This window comes from Callospermophilus lateralis, chromosome 6 (assembly GCF_048772815.1).
Source record: "Callospermophilus lateralis isolate mCalLat2 chromosome 6, mCalLat2.hap1, whole genome shotgun sequence".
Lineage (NCBI taxonomy): Eukaryota > Metazoa > Chordata > Mammalia > Rodentia > Sciuridae > Callospermophilus > Callospermophilus lateralis.
The window spans coordinates 19,156,360-19,167,135 of NC_135310.1; the positions used below are offsets into that span (position 1 = coordinate 19,156,360).

Genomic DNA, 10,776 nt, shown 5'->3' on the forward strand with positions numbered 1-10,776 from the left:
AAAAAGAAAAACTAATTTGCTGACTCAATCATTAATTGTATTAAGTGACCCATATGACAAGATTTACAAATGTTACTTTTCAAAATAATGGCATTTGATCAAAGTAAACATAAAATGTTCTATATATGTAATCCTTCACACTACATAGTGATTTTTGCTTGCAGAAAATTTATTTGGGTATAAAAACAAGCCAAAAAGACCAATATGTACCTCACAATTCTTTCTGTAATGATAATATATCATTTATCCAATGATTAATTGCTAGATCCCCATCATAATTTGTGCTTCTGGCTTGACTTTACAGACTGCACAAAAACTGCTCAAATGTAAGACTAAAGAGTACTAGTCACTCTAGGATAAAGAGACTTTAAATATGTATACACTACAGAATATTCTAAACATACTTAATAAAATGCAGTCCATATTTTAAACTATTTCAGTAGCAACTATGGCTTTGTAGTAGTAAGTTATTTGTATTATGATCATACTAGAAAGAGTTCTGAAGTTTAGTACATAATTAATGGACAAATTGTATTATTAATATAAAATATTATTTGTAAATAGCACTTAATATTAACTAATATAGAAAAGCAAAACAATCACACCAGTTTACTTAATAAATTAAGGCAAACGATTTTAGGAAAAATCAAAGCAAAGACAATTATAGTTAATCCAGCAATAAATGCAAGGACAAGAGAGCACTGTTTGTCAACATGTGAGTACAGACATACAAAAGAATGTTACTGAAACAACTGAAAAAGTAGCTCCCCATTATTTAAGCTATATATCTAATGTAACTAGAACAAGTATTCATCATGTTTACTTCAAAGATTATTACCTTTTATAATTAAACTTTGCGGAACAGAAAATGATCAAAATGAAGCTAATGTGAGGAAGTTATAGGGAAGAAAACTTGCCTTAAAAAGCACAGGATGGGCTAGAAGCATAGCTCCAGTGGCAGAGCGCTTGCTAGCATGTATGAGGCCTGGGTTCAATCCCCAACACCTCCCTACAATCCCCAACTTCAGGATATCATGGAATGTAGTTTAGATTTTGAGTATTATTTATTAATGGCTACTAGGCTCCAGGTTGACACTGTGCTAGGTAACATAATACAGAAAATGCAGTTAGAACTACTACCTAAAAGAGTATCCATTTTTCTTGGATTAGAGCTTGAATAATACCTAAGATCATATAGCTATGGTTAGAAAGAGAACTCATATTTACTTGGGGCTCATCTAAGTTTAAAGCCTACATCTTATTTTACATTGCACAAACTGCCAACATGATAAAATTAAGATATTTAATTAAAATGGCAGAGACTGACAATATGACAAGTTAACAAACAGATCAACTCAAAACAAAAATTCATTATATGACTTGGTTCCTTTACAGAATTAAAATCAGGTAAACTCCTTTCTAATCATGTTTCCCCAGTTCATATCAGAATGACTGCTTTTGTCATTTCTCTGCCTCAATCAAACTTGACTGATGTAAGGTCAATATTTTATAAGGTTAAGTGGCTAAACTCAAGTTTTCATTTGTATTATCAAATATTTTCTCTCACTGATGAGGAATGGAAAAAACCACTCCACAAAATTGACATGATTAAAGTAAGCAATATCTTTGGGCTGCATGGCTGACAAACTGACAGAAGCAAACTTAGGATAGACTTAATGGTGTTGACACTAAAAGGTATAAAGGTATTAAAAGTCAAAACACAATATCTTAATGTAAATAAATCTGAGAGTAAAAGTTTAAGCTGACTCAAAATAACAGTATTATTTAATAATTCTGATTAAAGTAATTAATAAATCAGGGAATAAGAATTCACAAAAATTACTTTCACACTTTTTTAATTTTTAAATTTTCTTCTTTTTATTAGTTCTGTGTATGTGTGTATGTGTTGCTGGGGATTAAACCCAGGGCCTTGTGCATGTGAGGCAAGCACTCTTACCAAATGAGCTATATCCCTAACACTATTGGCTCTTTTTAATTATACATAACATTGGAATTCATTTTGTCATATGGACTATAACTTGTTCTAATTCAGTCCCTCGTACTTTCCCTTTCCCTTTCCTCCTCTCTCCCCCCATTTTTCCTAGTCTACTGACCTTTCTATTTACTTATAGTTTTTTTTTTTAAAGTTTGTGTCTTGTGGATATACACGATAGTAAGATTGACTAGGATATGTTCATATATGTACATAGGAAAATTAGATCAAATTCATTCCACTATTCTTTCCTTAACCATCTCTCCTCCCATCTCTTCAATTCCTTTTGATCTTTCTTTTGTTTTTTATCCCCCACCCCTTTATTTTGGATTAGCTTCCGAATATCAGAAAAAACACACAACCTCTAACATTCTGGGGACTGGCTTCTGTCAATTAGCATGAGTCTCCGGTTCTATGGCAAATTCCATAAGTCATTTGTGCTTTATGGCTGAATAGTATTCCATTATGTGTGTATGTGTGTGTGTGTGTGTGTGTGTGTGTAAATATCACATTTTCTTTATCCATTCATCTGTTGAATGGCACCTAGGTTGACTCCATAGCTTGACTATTATGAATTTTGCTGCTATCTTAATGGATTAATTATTTTTAGAGCAATCCTAGTATTAATAGTCAACATCCATGCATTTTCGCATTTCTTTATTCTGGGTTCCCCTGTCTCTTTCTCTCTGGGCAGGACCTTTCCAACCTCTACTTTATTATCTGGCTTCTGTGTCTTCTACCAGGAGTACTGGTATTAGCCCAATTTTTGTTATTCTTTCTTTGGTGATACAAGAATGCCATTTTCTTTAACAAGGCAATTAAAATACTACAAATTCTTACTTTACTCTGCCCTCCTTTGTTGTACCTGTTTGTGGGTAAATTAGACTTCCTTTCTGAAGCCACTCAAACTAACACCTTGCAGTAGTATTTCTTTCCAGCGGTAGATTATTGTTCAAAACAAGCAAACAAAAAACCCACAAGAGTATTAGAATCTTTAATTGTATGTCTTTCTCATTTGCAAGATAATAAGATGGCATATCAAATTTGAATATAAAACATCCTATACATGCTCTGAGAGGAATTTTTTTTTTAAATTCAAGAAATAGTTTGTGTAAACAGCTAAATATCTTAGAACCAGACAGAAGCCTTAAATCTTAGGGAAGGTGAAATTATTATCCATGAGGTAGAGGATAACTTGTAACAGAATAAGAAAAAGCTGACTGGTGCTAAGATGCAAACATCTGAGGAACTGATTAATACTATTAAAGTGGGTGTTGGGGCAGTGGTGGGATGTTTTCCCTTTTCTGTGGAAACACCAGTATTTCCCACATCACAGGAATGTTAAGTAAATAACCGAGTCATTTAATTCATAAAGCCAATAAAAATCTACAGTTTCACTGAAATTGCCTTAAAGGGACAAAATAAACTTGACCTTTAAGTTAGTTAAGAGAATGTAATTATGCATGACTTCATTTTTCTATTCTGCTTTTAAAAACTGCTATATCCCCTTTTCACACTGATGTCAACAACATCATAGGAAGAGGATAGGGAACACTAGTATAGTTGCAAATAATTGATTTCTTCCTTTCAATTTCTAAGGAATTTTTTCAAATTAAAACAAGTTACAATGTTATCCAAGAGGACTCTGCTATAATATTTTAGTCTGTACTTAAAAGGGAGACTCAAAAACTTAAGTCCACTGCACCCCTAACAGTTCAGACTCAGAAGGAGTTTACTACCTAATAGGGCTGTGATACAACAACAACGAAACATTACTACAAGAACCACTCAACGGGGCTGGGGATGTGGCTCAAGTGGTAGCGCCCTCGCGTGGCATGCGTGCGGCCCGGGTTCGATCCTCAGCACCACATACAGACAAAGATGTTGTGTCCGCCAAATACTAAAAAATAAATATTAAAAATTCTCTCTCTCTCTCTCCCAATCTCTCACTCTCTCTTTAAAAAAAAAAAAAAAAAAGAACCACTCAACACTTAACAAAGTTCCTAGTTGCAGGCTAAGCACTGACCAGATCATGGTGTAAAAATTGGAAGGAAAAAAATCTGCTCTATCCTTGAGAAGCTCAGTTTAGTAATCTTCCAGTGTAAAAATGAAAATAAGTATGCAATTTGAATGGCTATTCTGCTCTTCATCAAAAAATCCCAGTCACAATTTACATTATTCTTTTATCTTTGTAACTGTTTTCCTTAATACTTCGTAAATTCTTTGAAATACTCTTCATATACAATAAAGGAGAAAAATTACAAAAGTGAATGCTCACTGAACACTATGTATAATGTACTATACTAAATGTTTTACAAGGATTTACATGCATTGACATTTTAATCCAATATTTGCTGATTATTTGTCAAAATGCTGAGATCCAGCTTGTCAACTAACATGACCAAAAAGGACACAATGTTCCTTCACCAGAAAAAGGTTACTCCAGATGTTACACTGACTAGATAACATGCACAAATTCTCCAGAAAGTACTACAGACTGTACATTACAGTTGTGCTTTGATTAACCTTCTGATAATCAGGCAAGACAGCTTTAGTTATCCAAATGAAACATTATTAGACTATGTCCACACAGAGCTTTCTTGAAGAGTCACCAACTCCAGCCATGCTTTTTTTTTTTTAATAGAACTCTAGATGTGCAATAAACACTTGCAATTTATTGAGCTTCTATAATTTACATAAGACATACAAATTAACCACTGCAACAACCATACAGATATTATATTCATTACAGATTAGAAAATAGGATCAGAGAAGCAAAGAAACCATAATTGACCTCAAATTCAACAGCAAATCTAGTAAGTAGCGAAACCAAGATTAAAACCAGGGTAATCCCAAAATTTTCTACTGAGCCACAAAGCAGCTTTCTGAAATATTAACAATAAGAAATCCCTATTAATTGAGACTGATAACTCTGAAGCACAAATATGATCTTGTTCTCAAGTTATGAAGTATATTATTATTCAAAGAAAAAAAACTTTATGTATTGGATAGTTTTTGTTTTTTGAAATCAAGAATAATAAACTACCCACTAAGTAGTTTTTAAAAGATCAAATAAGCAACATTCCCCAAACTCCTTCGGTTTTATTTTTCTCCACAGTATTCTTTTTTCCCCAGACGCACTACATTTTACTCATTTATTATGTCTTCTACTACTAGAATGTAAACTATATGAGAACATAAATTCTTGTCTGTTATTCAGTACTGCATCTCCACCATCTGCAACAATCCTTGGTACATAGTAAGTACTTAGAAAACATTTGTAAAATGAATGAAAACTTGGCACACAGTAGAAATTCAATAAAATTAGTTTCTTCCTCTTTACTATATAAGATAGCATCCCTTCTTTGATACCCATTCTAAACTGAAATCAATAATTGGATATACACTACAATCCCTATTAAATTTTTACCTTAAAAATGAATTAGGAAAATAAAAAACCCATATTCAGTGAAGCCTCATTACCAAGCACCATCAGGAGACAAGAGGGTCTATGTAAAATAATTTTTGAACAAGTGAACATGTAAGTGACAAAATCTTCAAAATTTTTTTTTCACAGAGATTTTTATTGATATTAATATCCATAACTCCATCTTGCAACAATTCTGACTTGGATCTCCTGAAACATAAATTTGTTAGCTGGCACTTCTCACTGTGCTCGCTTCCTCTCTAAGTATTAGGAAATAAGAAAGAAAGCATATTCTATAAAATAAGTGAAAATATATCACTTCAATGTAGGAGTTTTGTGACAATTATTCTGGGACACTGCCCCCACTCCAAATAAAATCCTGGAAGACTGAATGTTGGCAGAATACCTTCTACTAATAAAAAGATTGTTTTGTGGGATACTTAGAAAATAATGAAAAAGACAACCCTCCCTGCTTATACTTTAGTTATCAAGATCACAGTAAAGTCTAGTGATTAACTTAAGAGAACTCAGAAAGGACAGTACTTGGCAAGTGCCAGAGTAATTAAGAATTTTAGCTTTCTGAGTAAGTGTTCTAGATTTTTTTTAAGGATAAGAATCATTAGGAAAAAAATGGTAAAATATCTTAACTATCTGGGAATATAAGCTGGAGGCAAATAAATATGAACATGCATACATTAAATTCCTTAAAATTTTAATGTTTTCAAATTCTCACTATCTTAAAAGAGAGGGCTTTAAATAAGATGACATGTATAGATTGCCAGAGCCTACAAAAAGATTCAGAACAAATCTCAGTGTGGTTCAGCACGATCATTTTCCTAGGCTTGGCAGCCACCACTACCCACATCTCCACATTCCCAGCTACATAAAACCGTTCATTTAATCCTCCACTAGCATCTTATCCCCTATTTTCTCCTCAATGTTTTGTCCTAATCTTCACACTTGCCTCTATTTTCTCATAATTCTTTATTTTAGAGAGTCCCAGTCTTAGACCAAATAAAAATGGCATAAGTGACAAAAAGGAAAAGTGGTACTACTGTTGTCTGGGTAATGGGAACCTGGCCAAGTAGAAATATAATGGGATTAAAACCTTTCTGAATTACGATTTAATTTATGAACTTTATATGTTGTAAAGACTATCATAAATCTTTTTTTAAAAGCATCTATATAACAAGGCAAAATTTCTCTTCTAAAGTATGCTGATAATCATAAAAAATAAACTTTTTGTTTAGGTATGTTTATATAACTAAAAAAATTGCAGTTTTAGAAAATTCAGACATTCCTCAAGGACTTTTCTGGCAATGTAATTCATAGAGTTAAAGAACCTACACATTATGCCTATTTTTCAAAATGCAGTAGGTTCATTTCATTCTAAACAGTGGTGTGGGAAAAGAATTTCCCTTATAGAGAAAATTCAAGAAGTAGAACAAAGTTTTATTTCTGTGAAGATACAAGAGCAATCATGTTAAGACATTTACCTAAGAGTAGTAAGTATATTACTAACACTAAAGAAGCAATACTCAATAGAGCCATAATTAGGCATCCCAGTAGTGTCTACTCAGTTGTGCAGAGATTAGCTCATTTAATTAGATATAATAACTGTACTCAGGTCTTACAATATCTTTAGATGAAGGGAAATGCTTCTTTCCACTAAAGAAAAGACCAAACATAGGTGTTACTTCAATCAAATGGGGTTGATTTAAGTTAAAATATATTTTTCAGGGAACATGTACTCTATGAACCTGAGTATTTACCCAATTCTTGATGAATTACTAAAGCACAGGTTCCACTATGAGAGTCCACTAAAGAGGGTTTAAATGGTGGCATTTCATCAGTGTCCTACTGAAAATACTTTTCAACTCAGGAAAAGTTATTCCATGCACCCCAGGGAAAAATGAAATAACAGTATATTCGGTGGATTACTTACTCATCTAACTAACTTATTCAATTTTCAGTCTGATTCTTTAAGAATTAAAATTTAAGCCCCCTCTATTAGAAACTGTTTAGGCTTAAAGGGGGGAAACCCAAACAGAAGTTCTGAATCATTGGAATTTTTGTTCTATTTCCTGTTAACACACTGATAGTTACCATCATTCAACATATTTACTGCAAACACATTTTTTAAAAAAGCTAAAGGATCCATAAACTAAATGGGCTCTAATTTAATCTGTAGCTCATTTATCTGACACTTGTAAACAAGGTTTCTAATTAAAGTGCTCAAAGAATACAATAAAATGAAAAGCAGATCTTCCTTCATTAGCAGCTACCACCCTTTCAAAATTTAAAGTTTCAAATTGTCAAGTTTTAACATCAATGGTGATTTCACAGTTACAAAGAATTTAAAAGATATTTTTGAAAAGGTGTCAATACTTTGCTACTGTATAACAGTGTGGTAAGCAGCAGTAGTGTAAAAACTGAAAGCAAAAATTGTATTCCATTCCCACCAAAATTCCCAGTCAAATTTGAAATTGCATAACGAGCAATATCTTCTTTGAATACAAGAAACTTTCTTTTATAATGTGAATCAGCCTGAGCCTAAAACTTGGTACTTTACAAACTTACCTAAAACAGACAAAATGGATGCAAGATTATACTGCCTCACGGTTGCCTTGAATGCGTCCTTAGTGCTCAACGACTTTCCAATGAATAAAGGCAGTGAACAGTCTCCACTTTGGGGACCTAAATTTCACGACCTAGTGAGGTATCCCTGTGAAGCTGCAAGTTCCCTTCACTCTCCTGGAAACCTCTCTTATCAGAAACATTTGAAGAATTTCTCCACAACAATTAAGCCGACTTGAATGGAAACCGAACATCTCAAATATACTATATATGGAATGAAACATGGCCAAACACATAAATACAAACTCACTCCGTTTCCTGACACTTGGGTACACAACTCTGCCTCAACAATCCCAAAGCATCAGCAACAGAAACATCCACCTGTCACCTGTTCGGCAATGCCCCAAAGACCCTCGCTGCCTCCTGGTCTCAGTCAGTCACTGGGTTTCAGGGTGAACCAACAGAAAGCTAGCATTTTCCTGTGAACTCTAAGGGGCCACATATTCTCAGCGGGGCTTGCTCCCCACTTTAAAGGCTCAAGAGAACAGTCGTGAAGGGAACGGCGCTCTGCCCCCGACCTCCTCACAACTCCCGCTCGCTCCCAGCAACCCCCGTGAAGTCATCTTTCTGCAGACCTCGGCTCCCCAGGAGCTGTGCCTCCCCCACCTCCAGCGCACACACGCCTGGGGGCGGGTCGGGGGCAGGGGCCTCCCCACCCCGGCTCTCCCGGCGCTGGGCTCCCACGAACCCCCTCCCCCTCCCCACCGACGCCCCGGAGCCCAGGCCCGGCCCGATGCTCCCCACCCCCACCCGGTCTGGAGTACTTGGGGGGCCTCCCTCTCCGCCTCGCCACCGGGGTAAGGACAGAGGCGGAGGGAGGAAGAGGGAGAGGAAGGAGCGGACGCCCCGCAAGGGCCTTCCCTGCGAGTCGGCAGAGCCGCTTCCCGACGACGGGGAGGTGCGGGGCGCGGAGGAGAGCCGCGCTGGGGATCCCGCCGAGGCCGGGCTGCGCTATCCGCTTACCCTTCGCCGCCGCCGCTTCCCCCTCCTCCTCCTCGGCCGCCGCCGCCGCCGCCGCCTCTCCCACTAGGGCAGCCGTCTCCACCGTCGCCGCCGCCGCCTCCGCCACCACGGCCGCCGCCAGCGCCGCCGCCGCCTCCGATTCCACCCGGCAGGGGGGACACCTCAGCCCTCCCTCCCTCCCCGCTCAGCCCCCTCCGATCGGCCGCCGCCGCCAACTCCCTCCGGCCGCCGCCGCCGCCGCCGCCGCCGCCGCTCGTGGCTGAGGGGGAGGGGAGGGGGTCGGGCTGGGTCGCCTCGCCGGCGGCTGCTGCAGATCAAAAGCGATGGCTGGGCGGCGTCGCCGCGGCCCGCTGCTCGGCTCCGGTCGCTCGCCCTCCCTACCTCCCTCTGCCCCCACCCCCCTCGCGCTCGCCTGCCCTCCCCCCACCCCCCCAGCTCTCGCCGCGGCTCCGCCAGCCCAGTCCAAATCAAAATACTGTCACACAATATGGCGGCGTGGAGGCCGGCAAACACCGCGAGATCTGCGGGCGCTGCTGAGGCGGCGGCTGTGACGAGGCCTCCCCCAGCCGGGCGGCGGGGGAGCGGCGGCAGCGGCGGCAGCGGCGCGGGGATGCTCTTTCCCCGCCCCGCACCCCGCCCCCGACACTCACCATCCCCACACCCGTCTTGGGAGCGCACAGGGCGAATGCTGCTCTGCGGCGCGGACTGGCGTGGGCCGCCGCGGGGCCGTGCGAGGGGGACGCTGGGGCCGCCGGCCGGGGCGGGGGCACAGGTTCCCCGCGCACATGCGAGCTGATCGCCCTTTGGGTGGAAGGGAGAAGGGAGCTCGAGCTCCGGGGTCGGTTGCGCGTCGCTGGGGTCTCGCCGGGTCCGGAAGCGGGCGGCGGGACCCGCGGGGCGACCTGCGGCGCCGCTTGAGGGTCCCGGGGGCGGGCGCGGGGAGCAGGTGGGCCCGCAGAGGCGGGCGCCGGGCGGGCGCGGACACACCCCCTCGGAGCCCGGCCGCGCGGAGGCCGCCGGCTCGCCGGAGTGACCCGTGCGGGGGACCGAGGCGTCCCCAGAGTGTGCGGAGACGTCCTGGAAGCCTCGGGACTCCGGGCTGGGAGACTCAGATCAGCGGCGTGTCGGGCTCGGACTTCTGGAGCGGTGGGGGTGGGGGAAGTGCTGCAAGGGATTTGTTGTTTCGATTTTATTTTAATTGCACGTTCCTAGAAGTCCTAGAAGCAGAGCCAACGACACTTTAGCTTTCAGGGGAGAGGGGAAGACTTCAAGTTTCTATCTTCTTAAAGAAATATTTGTTTAATTTCCCCCTACGGAAAAAAAAAAAACCAACATACGTGTCTCACACTATAAAATATTTATGTAATAATTCTAGCGTTTTCATGGTGTCCAAAACACTCCAGCATTTTTGTGTCTCTGTCCAAAATGTCCATATCGTTGCCAGTTTCTTCCTTGAAACAATTCTTATTCCCGAGAAGAATTCTGAAGGACCATGCTATCTATCTCAAGGATAGCTCTATAGCTACAATGAGAGGTGGTGTTTTGGTATTTTTGTTTTTCAAAGCATCTTTTAAGAAGTATAGCCTTCCCTACAGTTAGGTACTTCCCCCACTTCCTTATCCCTTACTCGTCCTTAAAATTACCTGAAATATTGAGGTATGACGCTGATTTGAAACCCTTCATAGTTGCCTAACCTATGCAAGACCCTGGGTTCCATCTCTAGCTCTGCCAAGGAAACAAACAAGAACAAAAAAGT

At 40.2% G+C, this 10,776-nt stretch overlaps 1 protein-coding gene across 2 annotated transcripts in view; it reads right to left on the minus strand.

Moving 5' to 3' along the window:
• Positions 1-9,392, minus strand: part of Tab2 (TGF-beta activated kinase 1 (MAP3K7) binding protein 2) — a 75,915-nt gene extending 66,523 nt beyond the window's left edge. For both annotated transcript variants that reach the window (XM_076858156.2, XM_076858154.2), the window contains exon 1: positions 9,021-9,392. The gene's annotated coding sequence lies outside the window, so the exon portion shown is untranslated. The remainder of the gene's footprint in view (positions 1-9,020) is intronic.
• Between the last annotated feature and the right edge of the window lie 1,384 nt (positions 9,393-10,776).